The 14,782-nt window shown below is 42.5% G+C and overlaps 1 protein-coding gene across 1 annotated transcript in view; it reads right to left on the bottom strand.

Moving 5' to 3' along the window:
* The window catches only part of LOC112222558 (synaptic vesicle glycoprotein 2A), a 66,354-nt gene extending 57,788 nt beyond the window's left edge, over window positions 1-8,566 (bottom strand). The window contains exon 1 of the mRNA XM_042304592.1: window positions 8,286-8,566. The gene's annotated coding sequence lies outside the window, so the exon portion shown is untranslated. The remainder of the gene's footprint in view (window positions 1-8,285) is intronic.
* Window positions 8,567-14,782: the final 6,216 nt, after the last annotated feature.

Below are 14,782 nucleotides of genomic sequence, written 5' to 3'. Positions count from 1 at the left end.
CATCCCTGTTTCTTCACTACCTGGGTAGGCCAACAGTATATGTAATTATAAGCTGGGTGGTTCGAGCCCTGAATGCTGATTGGCTGACAGCCGTGGTATATCAGACCTTATACCACGGGTATGACAAAACATGTACTTTTAGTGCTCTAATTACGTTGGTAACCAGTTTATAATAGCAATAAGGCACCTCTGGGGTTTGTGGTATATGGACAATATACCACAGCTAAGGACTGTATCCAGGCATGCTGCGCCGCACCTAAGAACAGCCTTTAGCTGTTGTATTTTGGCCATATACCACACCCCCTTGTGCCTTATTGCTTAAATATACCTCAAGCAGTATCCAATGTATCAAGTTTCTGGTTGAGCCATATTTTCACACCATACTCCCAGCAAAACCTTGGCTTGCCTCAGTGTCATGTGTGCAGAGCACTGCATGCTGGGCCGTGTCAGTGCGGCCCACTCACTCCTGGCACACGCCTGGTCTGTTTGAAGTGATCCCCACAGGGTCCAGTCAACAAACCCCTATGCTGGCACCATTCTGTCCACCATGGTGAAACACATACACATTGAGGAGGATGTGTATCTAGTCAAGTCCATTTGATTGGGCAGTATTCTGTTCAACAGGAAGCACATAACCCCATTACACTTGGATAGGTATTACTATCAATACAGGTGTGTGGACCATAATCATCTCCAGTGTACAGTACACATCGAGCGAGAGACCAAATTCACATTCTTGTGAGTGTCTTTTTTGCTTTCTATAATTTCCTCAATACCAGAAAGTGTGTTAGTGAGGGGGTAGCAAACAACATGGAATACAAATATCTCAACATCTGTTTGTAACAGACTAACTGCAATGGAAATATATGTCCTTCTAGAGACTAAATATTGAACTAAATGAGGAACCAGTGGTCCAAAACTAAAGATCCTATGAATATACTGTAGAATGCTCCTGAATGTGTGAAATTAAAGTAAATGTGTTTAAATTGGTTCCGCTTGGAGCGGGTGAGGTGCCGCTCTGAAAGACCAGATAAACCAATACCTTTTCACTTATTCTAATTCTAAGCGAAAGTTGCATGAGTTGCAGTTTTGAGAATACAACATGATAGACTAGACAGTCTGTCTAGGTAATAAAGTCATTGAATTTCCCTCAAGGAATAAGTCTAGGTAGACAATAGAGTGCTCTGTTGAGGTAAGGCAGACAGGTAGAGAGCCTTGGAACTCCCGTGAGGACATACATACATGCTCGCACGCACGTACGCACTCACACACACACACACACCTTTTAATTTCATGTTAATCTACCACAAACTGCAAAGAAAGGAGAGAAAATAGTATCATATTAAAAAAAGAAAGTTGTGGAAAATAGGGAAGGGTGAGGTGAGGTTGTTACAGTAACTTTCAGAATATGATCTACTTAGACAGCTAAGTTATGACTCAGTTCCTTTTCCTCTCTTGCCGTAATTCAGATATCTGCTGCTCTGGTCTGAGAGTCCAGGGGTGGCCTGGTCTGGTCGAAACATCCATCAGTTATTGGCTGCTCTGGTCTGAGAGTCCAGGGGTGGCCTGGTCTGGTTGAAACATCCATCAGTTATTGGCTGCTCTGGTCTGAGAGTCCAGGGGTGGCCTGGTCTGGTTGAAACATCCATCAGTTATTGGCTGCTCTGGTCAGAGAGTCCAGGGGTGGCCTGGTCTGGTTGAAACATCCATCAGTTATTGGCTGCTCTGGTCTGAGAGACCAGGGGTGGCCTGGTCTGGTCGAAACATCCATCAGTTATTGGCTGCTCTGGTCTGAGAGTCCAGGGGTGGCCTGGTCTGGTCGAAACATCCATCAGTTATTGGCTCCTCTGGTCTGAGAGTCCAGGGGTGGCCTGGTCTGGTTGAAACATCCATCAGTTATTGGCTGCTCTGGTCTGAGAGTCCAGGGGTGGCCTGGTCTGGTCGAAACATCCATCAGTTATTGGCTGCTCTGGTCTAAGCGTCCAGGGGTTGCCTGGAGCGATCGAAACACCCATCCATTATTCATGCCTGGTTTTCTGGGCACAAGGACAGGGTTGCAGCGGCCAAGTCATCCCTCAGTGATGATGTATGTTGAAAGTTTCCTCAAGTGTAGTTGCAAAAACCATCAAGCGCTATGACAAAACTGGCCCTCATGAGGACCGCCACAGGAAAGGAAGACCCAGAGTTACCTCTGCTGCAGAGGATTGCAGCCCAAATAAATGCTTCACAGATTTCAAGTAACAGACACATCTCAACATCAACTGTTCAGAGGAGACTGTGTGAATCAGACCTTCATGGTCAAATTGGTGCAAAGAAACCACTACTAAAGGACACCAATGAGAAGAAGAGACTTGCTTTGGCCAAGAAACACAAGCATTGGACATTAGACTGGTGGAAATCTGTCCTCTGGTCTGAGGAGTCCAAATTTTAAATGTTTGGTTCCAACCGCCTTGTCATTGTGAGACGCAGAGTAGGTGAATAGAGGATCGCTGCATGTGTGGTTCCCACCGTAAAGCATGGAGGAGGAGGTGTGGGGGTGCTTATTTAGAACTCAAAGGCACACTTAGTCAGCATGGCTACCACAGCATTCTGCAACGAAACGATCTGGTTTGCGCTTAGTGTGACTATCATTTGTTTTTCAACAGGACAATGACCTCCAGGCTGTGTAAGGGTTATTTGACCAAGAATGAGAGTGATGGAGTGCTGCATCAGATAAGCTGGCCTCCACAATCACCAGACCTCAACCCAATTGAGATGGTTTGGGATGAGTTGGACCGCAGAGTGAAGGAAAATCACCCAACAAGTGCTCAGCATATGTGGGAACTCCTTCAAGACTGTTGGGAAAGCATTCCTCATGAAGCTGGTTGAGAGAATGCCAGGAGTGTGCAAAGCTGTCATCAAGGCAAAGGGTGGCTACTTTGAATAATTTAAAATCTAAAATATATTTTGATTTCTTTAACACTTTTTTGGTTACTACATGATTCCATATGTGTTTTTTCATAGTTTTGATGTCTTCACTATTACTCTACAAAGTATATATGTGAAAATAGTGTAAATAGTGAAATCAAGAAAAACCCTTGAATGAGTAGGTGTGTCCAAACTTTTGGCGGGTACTATACCTAGAAAGAGACCCCAAGGAAATGTATTTCTTTATTTGATTACATTGTTTCACTGCTGCCTGAACACTGCACAGGCTAGACACTCCTGGGTTGGGCATTGCAGGGTGGAGGTATACCCGAGAGAGGATGATGAGAGGCTGTTCAGCAGGAGCAGCAAACAGAGAGTAGACAATATCTATTTATTTAGCTGTTCCTTTCTGTCCAGCTCCAATGCCCATGTTTGCATGTGCGTAAACACACTCCTTTCATGGCTCATACAGTAGCTCCACTCACCCAGACAGTATGCATGGTTCTGCAGAGAAAGAGAGAGAGAGGTCCCCTCTGGAAAGGGCGCAGCCCAACATGAGTCACGTCATCACTGTCATCATTCCCTGGGTGGAACCTCTCAGTGTGCGTAGTCAACCTGGGCTCACTACAGCAGTCAGCAACACCATGTCAAACAGCATGTCATCCCAGCATCCATTTTAGTTCCCCACACTGCTATATGGATATTCAAAGAAAAAACAGCTGTGGATGCATTCCCAGTGCATATAATGACAAATGTCATTATAAGCATCTGTGGAAGTTGCCCTTGCTACAGAATAGTTGAATATACACAATATTGTACTATTTGAGAGGGCTTCTTCATGTCGGTTTTGAGAGGCAACAAGGGAATGAAATGGGTGATATATGCAGAGGGAGACAACTCAATGAGCTTGTTATACCCTTCAACGATGTAACAGTCCATAGGTTTTAACAGTACAGTACTTGAATTTGATGTTGGTGGTATCCATGTCAAGGGTAACTACTTTGTACCACTCCTGTCCACCTTTAAACGGGGGCTCTGATTCTCTAACAGAAGCTATTGGCATTTCATTATACCTACTGTAATGCCTGAGTGGTAATGCCTACCTATGAAATAATAGATATGTAGAGGGTTTTTACAATTTTCATGGTCGTTTCATGACTCATAACAACAATGTTGTAGTCAATCTACTGTTTCAAACGTAGCAGCAGGTGTAGATGCTAACACAATGATGCCCGGCTTTGACCATTGTGAAAGGTTGGAGAGGAAAGTATAAAATGTCCTTGCTGGTGAAAGGGAATCTTACGAACAGGAAATTGCACACTGCAGTGAAACACCAGAGAGGAGAAGGTGATTTCTCTAACAGAACCCAAAAATATACTGCAGGGATTATGGGAGGAGAAGATTATGATGCTGGGGACTGGGGTACTCTCGATGCAGATATCCTCACCACTGCATTCTGTAGAAACTATGGCAAGCTCTCCATTCTCAGTGTTATGCATTGGCTTAATACCATTTGTTGCTGTTACAAATTTAGCCCATGTGAAGCGTTTGAAATTGCTACTATACAGCGACAAGGTTTGCTCTTGTTTTGCTACTGCGTGCACTGAGGCTATTTGTTTTGCTACCGCTTTACAGTTTGGTTTACAACATTACATTCCTCTGAGGTAGATACCCCTTATGGCAGATTAAAAGCAAATGTGCTGTCAGTGGAAGACAGATGGTAATGTGCTTTGAGAACTCTGTCGAGACACAAAAAAAAAGGCATTGATTATCTCTCAGTTGTACAGTCAATCTATAAGAGAGTAGAAATGTAAAACACGTAAGTATGTATTTGACCGATGGCCTGTGTTTCTGGGTTGCTAGGCGGTGATGGAAGTGGACTGTCTAAATTTAGCAACACCTGCACTGATCAAGTGATCTCAGCGATATGTATTGGATACTGGTGGATGAGAATGAGTTGAATGTCTGTGTTGCTGGTCCACAGGCTATTTCAGACTGTTTTAGGGTGTGTTATGGTAATGTGCTCACAGTGCTCACAGCCACCGCGGAGTCAAGTTGTAACTTGTGACAAGGCTCATCTTTGAGGACAGCCCAGAGCACACCCTAATCAGCAGAGGTAACAGGCAGAAAATAAGAACACCAAAATGTCCAGCTCCCTTCCCTGTCGTCTGGCTAACTGTGGAGGCTGGAGCTGCTGTCGCATATCCATGATACTCTCCCTCTTCAATGGATAATCTCCATTATATTGTTATTGTACAATTAGCCCAACTCTCCCTTAGTATAGCCACCCAGAGCTTGATCCAGAGCCCCTTGTGTCTCAATACTTCCCCAGTTTGTCAAGCTTGCGGGTACTTGATGTACTTGATTGTACTTCTGTGCCACATCACTGCTCAAGGAGCCCAAACAGCCACTGTATTTAATGAATACTGCCTTTAACGCCACTTTATAAATGGCTCATCTGGCCTCAACGGGTTGTTGAACAAGCACAAACAACACAGAGGGAGTAATATCAAAACTTCAATGAAGATTATGCATTGAAGAGGAATGTATCATCATGGGCATGAGTGTAACTGTCGCCAACCTGAACTGCCAAGCCATTCTCAATGTATTCTGTTTTACTCTGTACTCTACAGTACACACACCTTTCAGAAGTAATCTCTCAAGGTTACACTACAATGAGTATTGCAGCATCAGAAGAGTAGTGAATCAGCCAAGAGACTCACGGAAGAATTACTGCAAGGTTAGAGAAAAACATACATTTATAAACTCAACCAAAAAAGAAACGTCCCTTTTTCAGGACCATGTGTTTCAAAGATAATTCTTAAAAATCCAAATAACTTCACAGATCTTCATTGTAAAGGGTTTAAACACTGTTTCCCATGCTTGTTCAATGAACCATAAACAATTAATGAACATGCACCTTTGGAACAGTTGTTAAGACAGTAACAGCTTATAGACGGTAGGCAATTAAGGTCACAGTTATGAAAACTTAGGACACTAAAGAGGCCTTTCTACTGACTCTGAAAAACACCAAAAGAAAGATGCCCAGGGTCCCTGCTCATCTGCGTGAACGTGCCTAATAGGCTGACCACACCGCTCGCATCGCAAAATAAATGTAGGAATCTATGTTATTCAATTATTGCACCCACACTGCTCGCGCGCGCCAACGAGTGTCTGCGTTGCCAAGGGCTAAAATAGAAGTCATTCCTATTTCTGACACAGATCATGCTGCAAGTCCTGCCTCTCCCGTCTCCTCATTGGTTATACCCACGTGGGTGATTGAAAGACGAATTGTGTTGCCGGTTGTCGTGGTAATACTATGAAAGTTTAGATGCCAATCACCATATAAGTTCAAAGATGAAAAGGCTTAGAAGGAGGGAGAGATGACTAGAAACAATTCGGTTGACCGTGTGTGGACTAATTGTCGGTGTAGAGGACCTTGTGCATTTCAGGTAAAATAACAACCTAATGTTTATATCCCAGGACAAATTAGCTAGCAACAGCAAGCTAGCTAAATAGGACAAATTAGCTAGCAAGTGCAAGCTAACTAGCTAAATTGCCATAAATGTTTAATGCTTTTCGACCTGTCCCCAAATGAATGTCATTGGTTTAGAGTTTGTTTTGATATTTTAACCTGCATGTCGTGATCGCGTTTGGTGTAGGGGGACAACATAAATGTATGCACAAAGGCGCACGCACGCAGCCGGTATGGGTTCCGTGTTAAGCATGCTGCAAGGAGGCATGAGGACTGCAGATGTGGCCTGGGGGAAAAAATGCAATGTCCGTACTGTGAGACCCCTAAGAAAGCGCTACAGGAAGACAGGACGGACAGCTGATCGTGTAACAACACCTGCACAGGATCGGTACATCTAAACATCACACCTGTGGGACAGGTACAGGATGGCTGCCGAGTTACACCAGGAACACACAATCCCTCATTCAGTGCTGAGACTGTAATAGGCAGAGAGAGGCTGGACTGAGGGCTTGTAGGCCTTTTGTTAGGCAGATCCTCACCAGACATATATCTGAGTCACCAACAGCCTTTGCAAGCTACAGCAGGACTTGATTGACATCAAGCATAACAAATGAAAGGGAGGGTAGTAAATACGGTGTCACTATTTGACAAGCACTGTAATCCAATCCATAGGCCTAGTCAATTAGATTATAAACTGATGTAAATCACAAAGCATCTTCCAGTCACATATTGATCTTAATAAATAGTGTGTTAACCAAATAAAATAAACATATATAGGCTATCATTCTATTGGTAAAGGCCATATTGTAGTTAATCCTATCCAAGGTGAGAACACACGGATGTAACAGTGATTGTGAATAAAGGATTGTAAATAATTTTACAATCAGATCGAATATTTTTCCCAGAATGCCTTTTCTATCAGGCCAATAAGTCAATCAGTAACCGTAGCCTATCATTCATAGACGCTGGGACAACCAGACGTTGCCTTCAAAAATCGACCATATGGGGTGTCATGTTTTTTAATGGCAAGGTCATTGTAGCAGAACTAACACCACACTGCAATGACATAGAAAAAAAAAAGATTTCGTCAATTCGTTTAGTCCTAAACTATACTCGTTCATCTTCAGGTTCACAGAGCGCAAGGTCATTTATCGCGTTCTACGCGTAATGAATAGGTCGCGGCCGTTTATGCCGCTTCTTTTAAAATTCAAAATAAACAGTCTACATATAGCCTATGTTAAAAACATTCACTGATGCTCAACAGTGTGTGCAGCCTATTCCTTATAGTTCAGGTGAATATATCCAACCATCAAATCAAATGCAAGCAGTCCAGACTGGTGAAGGGGCGAGGCGAAGGTGAGAGTCATTATGTAAATCAACGCCACTTAACCATAAACTAAACTATGGAAGAGTCTTCACCACTATACGTACACCGACTGTAGCCTATATTTAGCCAGGTTATGTCATGCTTGGGAAGAACTCAGTTTTCAATAGTAATAATGGCTAAGATGTGATATGGGAGCTGGGATGGAGGTTTACATTATTACGCACGAGACCAAGGGCCAAATTTGGTGGCTTTCGAAATGCTATTCGTTCTTTGGAGATATGTTGTTTTTGTTGTAGAAACAGATGTATAGCACTTGTATTTTACTCACAAACGTCGACTTCTCCTCTGGCTCTTTCACTAACAGGCTATTAAGGTATGGAGTGGGGGTCATTTTCTATCGGTTGTGCGTTCTTGCTATCGCTCAAAATAACATCGGGAGCTCGGCGTGGACAGCCGTGGGAAACTATTGACTAGGCTATTTAACACAATTATTGCATTACTAGCCTAAATGCTCTTGATAAACATCGAGTATGACGAAATAATCGTGAAATAAATGTAACCAAGACTTAACCTTACCTTTGGTAGAAAATGTTCGTTTTTCCACTTGACCTTATTAATTAACTGTATTTGTTTCTTAAGGTTGTCACCGTGTTCAAAAAATATATAAAGGTGTTAAATCCGGTCTGTGAAAATTGTTCTGTGGTCACCTACCCAGTTTAGAATACAACCTAACCCTGTTATGTGCACAAGGCTGACGTGGTACGACAGCGCTACCCTACCACACAGCATCCTTCTTGGAGCATCCCCCTCCTCTCGAGCATCCATCCCTCTCCTCTCGCGTACCCCATTCTCTTCAGAGAGGGGGTTCCTCTTTTGCTCCAGTGTGGACGTTAGAATGTCAATGGAGCCGTATGCTGTTTGTGACGTGGCATTCATTAATTCTTCAAACCACAGAAGCATTTGTAGACATATTATGATATAAGGGTTTTTTCGTTTTTATAGACGCTATAGATTTCTTACCAAACTGATATGGATTCGACTTAGATTTTCGCCATACTCACCAAATTGTTGAGGCAATGATCTGTGCACGAGATGTCTCTGTCTACACGTGCTGCAGCTCGTGGCTATAATTGACCATGAAAAATGATACTGTTTGATATTGATTTGGATGACTCAAGAGTCGTTTTTAATTAAAGCAGCACTGGCTTGAATTTAAATGTGTAAATCTTGTGTAGAACTGTACATTTAGGTATTTATTTTGGGTGTCATCTTGAATACTCATTAGGCTCAGTATTGACTTTAAATTAATACATGTGCAATAAAAGACTGATAAATAATTTGGGAGAAGTAAAAGGTGTCACATATTTTCAGGAAGGTTATTGCTGTAAATTAATCTGTTAAACTGAGATGGAGACACTTTACCACTGTCTGTGCAAACCATAAATTGTAACACCAAAATAGACTAACATACACTACCAAACTGTACACTGCACCATACGTCTAACCCTGATAGGCCTACCTATTGCCATGCCAACTGCAGACCCTCTCCATCATGATCTCATCAGGCCAGATGAGTCCCTGGCCTTTAGCTTCAGGCCTTACTATAGTCGCCAACCACAGTCTATTTCAGAGATGGCCAGCTGCCATTTGGACAGGTCCTACAGGCTGGTATCTATTGACCACAACAGTCCTACTCCTATCTTTCCCCCAATCTCTGCCCTGATTCCACATTAAATTAGCCTATACCTTTTAATTCACAAAAAGTGAGAAGAGTGATTGATTGAAGCTGTCAAGTGTGACAGGTCACATGGCCATGATGTTGATGGGAACAGGACATCAGGACATCCCATAGTACTCCTAACCTCTGATGCGCTGCACTCAGTCCCAGTTGGATGCTCAGTGCATGACTGGCATTATGTTAGAATAGCTATATGGCTTCTCTTACACTCTTCCACCCACCCTGGCTGACATATGTGAGGAGTACAGTGCAATGCATCACTATCTTCCAATCATTTCCAGCACGGTTTGTTGGTGAGAGATCTGATTGGTCGGGGTCAAAAGTCGACAGATTAAAGCTGCCTTGTTATTTAATCAGCATTAATGTGAGAGATCTGCATTAGAGCTCCAAGTGACTTCTCACTCGTAGCACGGTCCAACTTGGAAAGCATACTTGAAAAGCATACAATTAGGATCAGAACAGAAGTCAGGAAATGGAACTCTCAGGGTGCTGTGATACCATCCCAGAATTCATTAGGGAGGCCATGCTGGTTTTAATGAAACACATTCAAAGATGTTCAGGAAAGTTGTGGTGCCTATTGCTACAGTAAACAAAACATGTTTCTATAAGGTCTTTATATGATTTTCATGTTGTGAAATTGCATGTTAACAATACTGTATTGAAAAGTGATCAAAATCTTATTTCCGTTACTATCTATAATACTTTAACTAAATTCATATTAATATAATACTATAATCACTGTATCACTGCAACCACACACAACCCTGAGTAAAATGATAATCCTATATTGCAGTAGGTGCTTATAATGCCATACTGTATCTCACCTAGACATCATTTCCACAGATGGTCCAGACTCCAGTGGAGGGAGGAGGTGCAACACCTATCCATGCATCACCCTCAGAGGAACCAGAGGAACAGCTGCACAAATTGCCCCTAAACCAGTCAGCAGATGGCTGGTGTGAGATCCACATAACTGACAGAAAAGATTACAATCTTAACAAACAAATGTGCTTGAAAGTTAACACTGCCCAGGCTAGGTAGCATTTCATGTGGCCTACAATAGAATGATCTTCATTGCTATTTGCATCTATTTGACTAGTATTTGCCTGTTATTACATTTAATTTTGAAAAATATAGGACTGCATCATATCTTTGTACAATAACAAAAGTGAGCCTAGCCAGTGCTGCTTTACCAAGAACACCTAATTTAATTACAAAGAGATCCAATTTCCTGAGCACAATAGTGGCATCATGGGCTAATATTACTATGCATTTCCTTCCCTACCCTATAATTACATACTTTATGATAAACATATAAGACAAATAATAGAACACTTGCATTGGAACCACTCTTTTTTTTTCAAACATGAAGTTAAAACCATTGACCATAGCTGACCTTAAAACTCAGTGGGACAGTAAATCTTGTCAAAGAATGCTCAGGTATGTATCGCCACCCTGTGGCTACCTTGTGAAGTTATGCCTTCATGTAGCGATTGCCGCATCCTAATGACCCGATATTCCACATGAACACATGCACATGGCCCATAAAGAGAAAAACCCTATGCGCGTTTGAAGTCAGCATTAAATGAACGTATTACTATATGTCGAAACGCCAAGTGTAACCTATAGACTTTCCATGTATGATAATAAATAACGTTAACGTCAGTATCAACGGTTTTCATCAAATCCAGTCTACGTCGTGTGCGCTTTTAATCTATCCTGATTACTCCAGCTGCTCTAATTCGTATTCAGTTTCTGTTCGCGTGCCGTGAATACCTGGTGTCAATGTAACCTACTCTAGTTAGAGGAACATTCGAAAGCAATTGCCATTGTAAACGTTATTCATTTTCTCTCATTGGAACTGGTACAACGATACTGCTTTGTTATGCATTTTGGATTTGCCTAATTTCCATATTTAGATAGGGTGGTTTTAAAGACAACAGAGAGTGTAACATATGAAATAAGACCGACGCATAGAGGATGTGCCCCAGAAACCAGGTCGATGAAATATTGGCACTACCATGAGAGGAAGCGGTATGGACCTTTTGTGGAGAATCTTAGCGGCTCTGAGCTTCGATTGTTTTAAAGGTTCGGCATCTTCACAGAGGTGAGTGTGAGAAAATTCCATCAAATTTTCCCACGGGCACTGACCATAATTGTTTAATATCCCACAGTTGTTATGCCATTCTATATTACACTGAACAAAAATGTAAAGGCAACATGCAACAATTAACGATTTTACTGTTTTACAATTCATGTAAGGATATCAGTCAATTGAACTAAATTATTTATGTCCTAATCTATGGATTACACGACTGGGAATACAGATCCCTTAAAAAAAAGGTAGGGGTGTGGATCAGAACCAGTCAGTATCTGGTGTGACCATCCACACATCTCTGTCACATAAAGTTGATCAGGCTGTTGATTGTGAAATGTTGTCCCACTCCTCTTCAATGGCTGTGCGAAGTTGCTGGATACTGGTAGGAACTGGAACACGCTGTCATATCTCGATCCAGAGCATCCCAAACATGCTCAATGGGTGTCATGTTTGGTGAGTATGCTGGGCCATGGAAAAACTGGGACATTTTCAGCTTCCAGGAATTGTGTACAGATCAGAGTGCTACACATTATCATGGTGAAACATGAGGTGATGGTGACGGATGAATGGTACAACAATGGGCCTCAGGATCTAGTCACGGTATCTTTGTGTAATTCAAATTGCCATCGATCAAATTCAATTGCGTTCGTTGTCCGTAGCTTATGCCTGCCGATACCATAGCCCTACCGCCACCATGGAGCACTCTGTTCCCAACATTGATATCAGCAAACTGCTTGCCCACACAATGCCACACAATGCCATCTTCCCGGTACACTTGAAACCCGGGATTAATCCGTGAAGAGCACACTTCTCCAGCGTGCCAGTGGCCATTGACGGTGAGTATTTGCCCACTGAAGTCGCTTACGATATCAAACAGCAGTCAGATCAAGACCCTGGTGAGGACGACGAGCATGTAGATGATCTTCCCTGAGACCGTTTCTGACAGTTTGTGGATAAATTCTTCAGTTCTGCAAACCCACAGTTTCATCAGCTTTCTGGGTGGCTAGTCTCAGACGATCCCGCAGGTGAATAAGCTGGATGTGAAGGTCCTGGGCTGGCGTGGTTACAAGTGGTCTGCGATTGTGAGGCCAGTTGGACGTATTGCCAAATGCCAAATTCTAAAACAACGTTGGATGCGGCTTATGGTAGAGAAATTAACTTTCAGTTCTCTGGAACAGCTCTGGTGGACATTCCTGCAGTCAGCATGCCAATTGCATGCTCCCTCAACTTGAGACATTTGTAGCATTGAGTTGTGTGACAAAACGGCATATTTTAGTGGCCTTTTGTCTCCAGCACAAGGTGCACCTGTGTAATGATCATGCTGTTTAATTGGCTCCTTGATATGCCACACCTGTCAGGTGGATGAATTATTTTGACAAAGGATAAATGCTCACTAACAGGGATCTAAACAAAGTTGTGCACAAAATTGGAGAGAAATAAAGTTTTTGTGCATATGGAATATTTCTGGGATCTTTTATTTCAGCTCATGAAACATGGGACCAACACTTTACATGTTATGTTTTACATTTTGTTCAGTATATTATGGAGTCAGAGCCGAAGTGTCAATCACAGTAAATAATATTTCATTTCAGTTTTAGGACTAGATTAATAGCATAGGGGATAATCTATTTGATCCCCCCCTCTATAAGAGTTTGTGAAATGTAATAATATATTTGCTATGAAGAAAAAATCCATCCTTTAGTTGTTATGACAAAAGGTTTGTGAAGCAAAAAGGTTTGCCTCCATTTCCATCATTGTCTTCATGAGACAAATTATGAGAGGGATGAAATAATGTCACATGACCACAAATGAAGCCAGAAATGCATCTGTTGGAAACTCTTTGTTAAACCAAAGCATATCATACACTATATATCTTACTGGAAATGCAATGATATCTGCATGTATGATATATGTGTTCTATTCAGGGTTGCTGAATGATAGTTTCTGTACTTATATGATTCTATTACATACCATTTTGCCCCACAGCATTTGTTTGGACTAAATTGATTTAAGATTCTCAGAGTACCACACTGTATAGTCTATACACCCCTACCATTGCAATTCAGCAAACACCTTGTCATGCCTATTCCTGCTCCCTCCCTCAGGCGCTTGACATCACCGGTCTACTAACCACTGGTCCTAGCAATCCACATTGCACAAACCTGCTCCCCATCGTTAAGCACACCTGGACTTCATCACCACCCTGATTACTTTCCCTTCATATAGCCCTCCGTAAGCCTCAGTCATCCGGCAGTATTGGTTTTGGTCACGTTCAGTACGCGTATCCTTCATGTTTATTATTATTAAACTCACCTTCTGCGCCTGCTCCCTGACTCCCTGTATATACATTACACACCTCTTACCCAGAGTCCAACCCCTAACTTCTCATCCCCTCTGTAGGTCTCCAGGCAAGCTGAGCTCCAGCCAGGCAGGTAGTCTGGAAAGCAGCTCCCTGACTGGCTCGCTCTCCCTGGGGCCAGACCTGCCTCACTGCCAGTGCTGCATCTCCTACGAAGCCCGCCTGAAACGCCTTTCCTGCGGCCATCTCTACTGTGACCCTTGCACAGACCAGATCGTCAACCTGGCCTTCGAGGACATCGAGGGCCTCTCTGATTACCCCTGCCCCATGTGCAAGTCCCTCCGCAAGCTAGGGGACCTGGGCCCCCCCTCTTATGGGTACCTGGGGACCCCCTCCTTTGGGCCATGTGGGACCCTGAAGCAACAGATGGCTAAAGAGCATGGGAGCAGGTGGGGGTAAAACTGAGGCAGTTTATACTGTACATCAAGGGGTGTGGGTAAAAAAAAAATGTTGTCCCCTCTCCAGATTAAATACCGTAGGAACCATTTTGTCTTTTCAGTTATGTGTTTTGATTTGAATATTTTAATGCACTGCCTTACACTGATCGGGTAACATGTGGTGATCGGGTAACATGTGGTGGGAAGTGGCTCTGTCTTTCTTATTTGTGTAATATGGTGGTGGAAGTGAAACTAATGGAAGTGCATAACATTACAGATAAAGTCCATTTGTGTGCCATAACATGAGTGGTTATTGCAGGGTGATTAAGCCAGATCAAAGATAAATATTAGATGTTTGTGTCAGAAAGTTCTTTATATTTATGTGTACTGATTATTATTACTAGACATTTGCACCTTATTTTATATTTTGAGTGTACTTACAGCTTATGCATTTTAATTTAACTGAATTGTACAGTGCCATACTAGTTTTAAAGTGTTCAA

This window comes from Oncorhynchus tshawytscha, linkage group LG23, assembly GCF_018296145.1.
Source record: "Oncorhynchus tshawytscha isolate Ot180627B linkage group LG23, Otsh_v2.0, whole genome shotgun sequence".
NCBI classification, from domain to species: domain Eukaryota; kingdom Metazoa; phylum Chordata; class Actinopteri; order Salmoniformes; family Salmonidae; genus Oncorhynchus; species Oncorhynchus tshawytscha.
The sequence above is the reverse complement of the archived record's forward strand: the minus strand, read 5'-3'. Positions and strand labels throughout refer to the sequence as shown.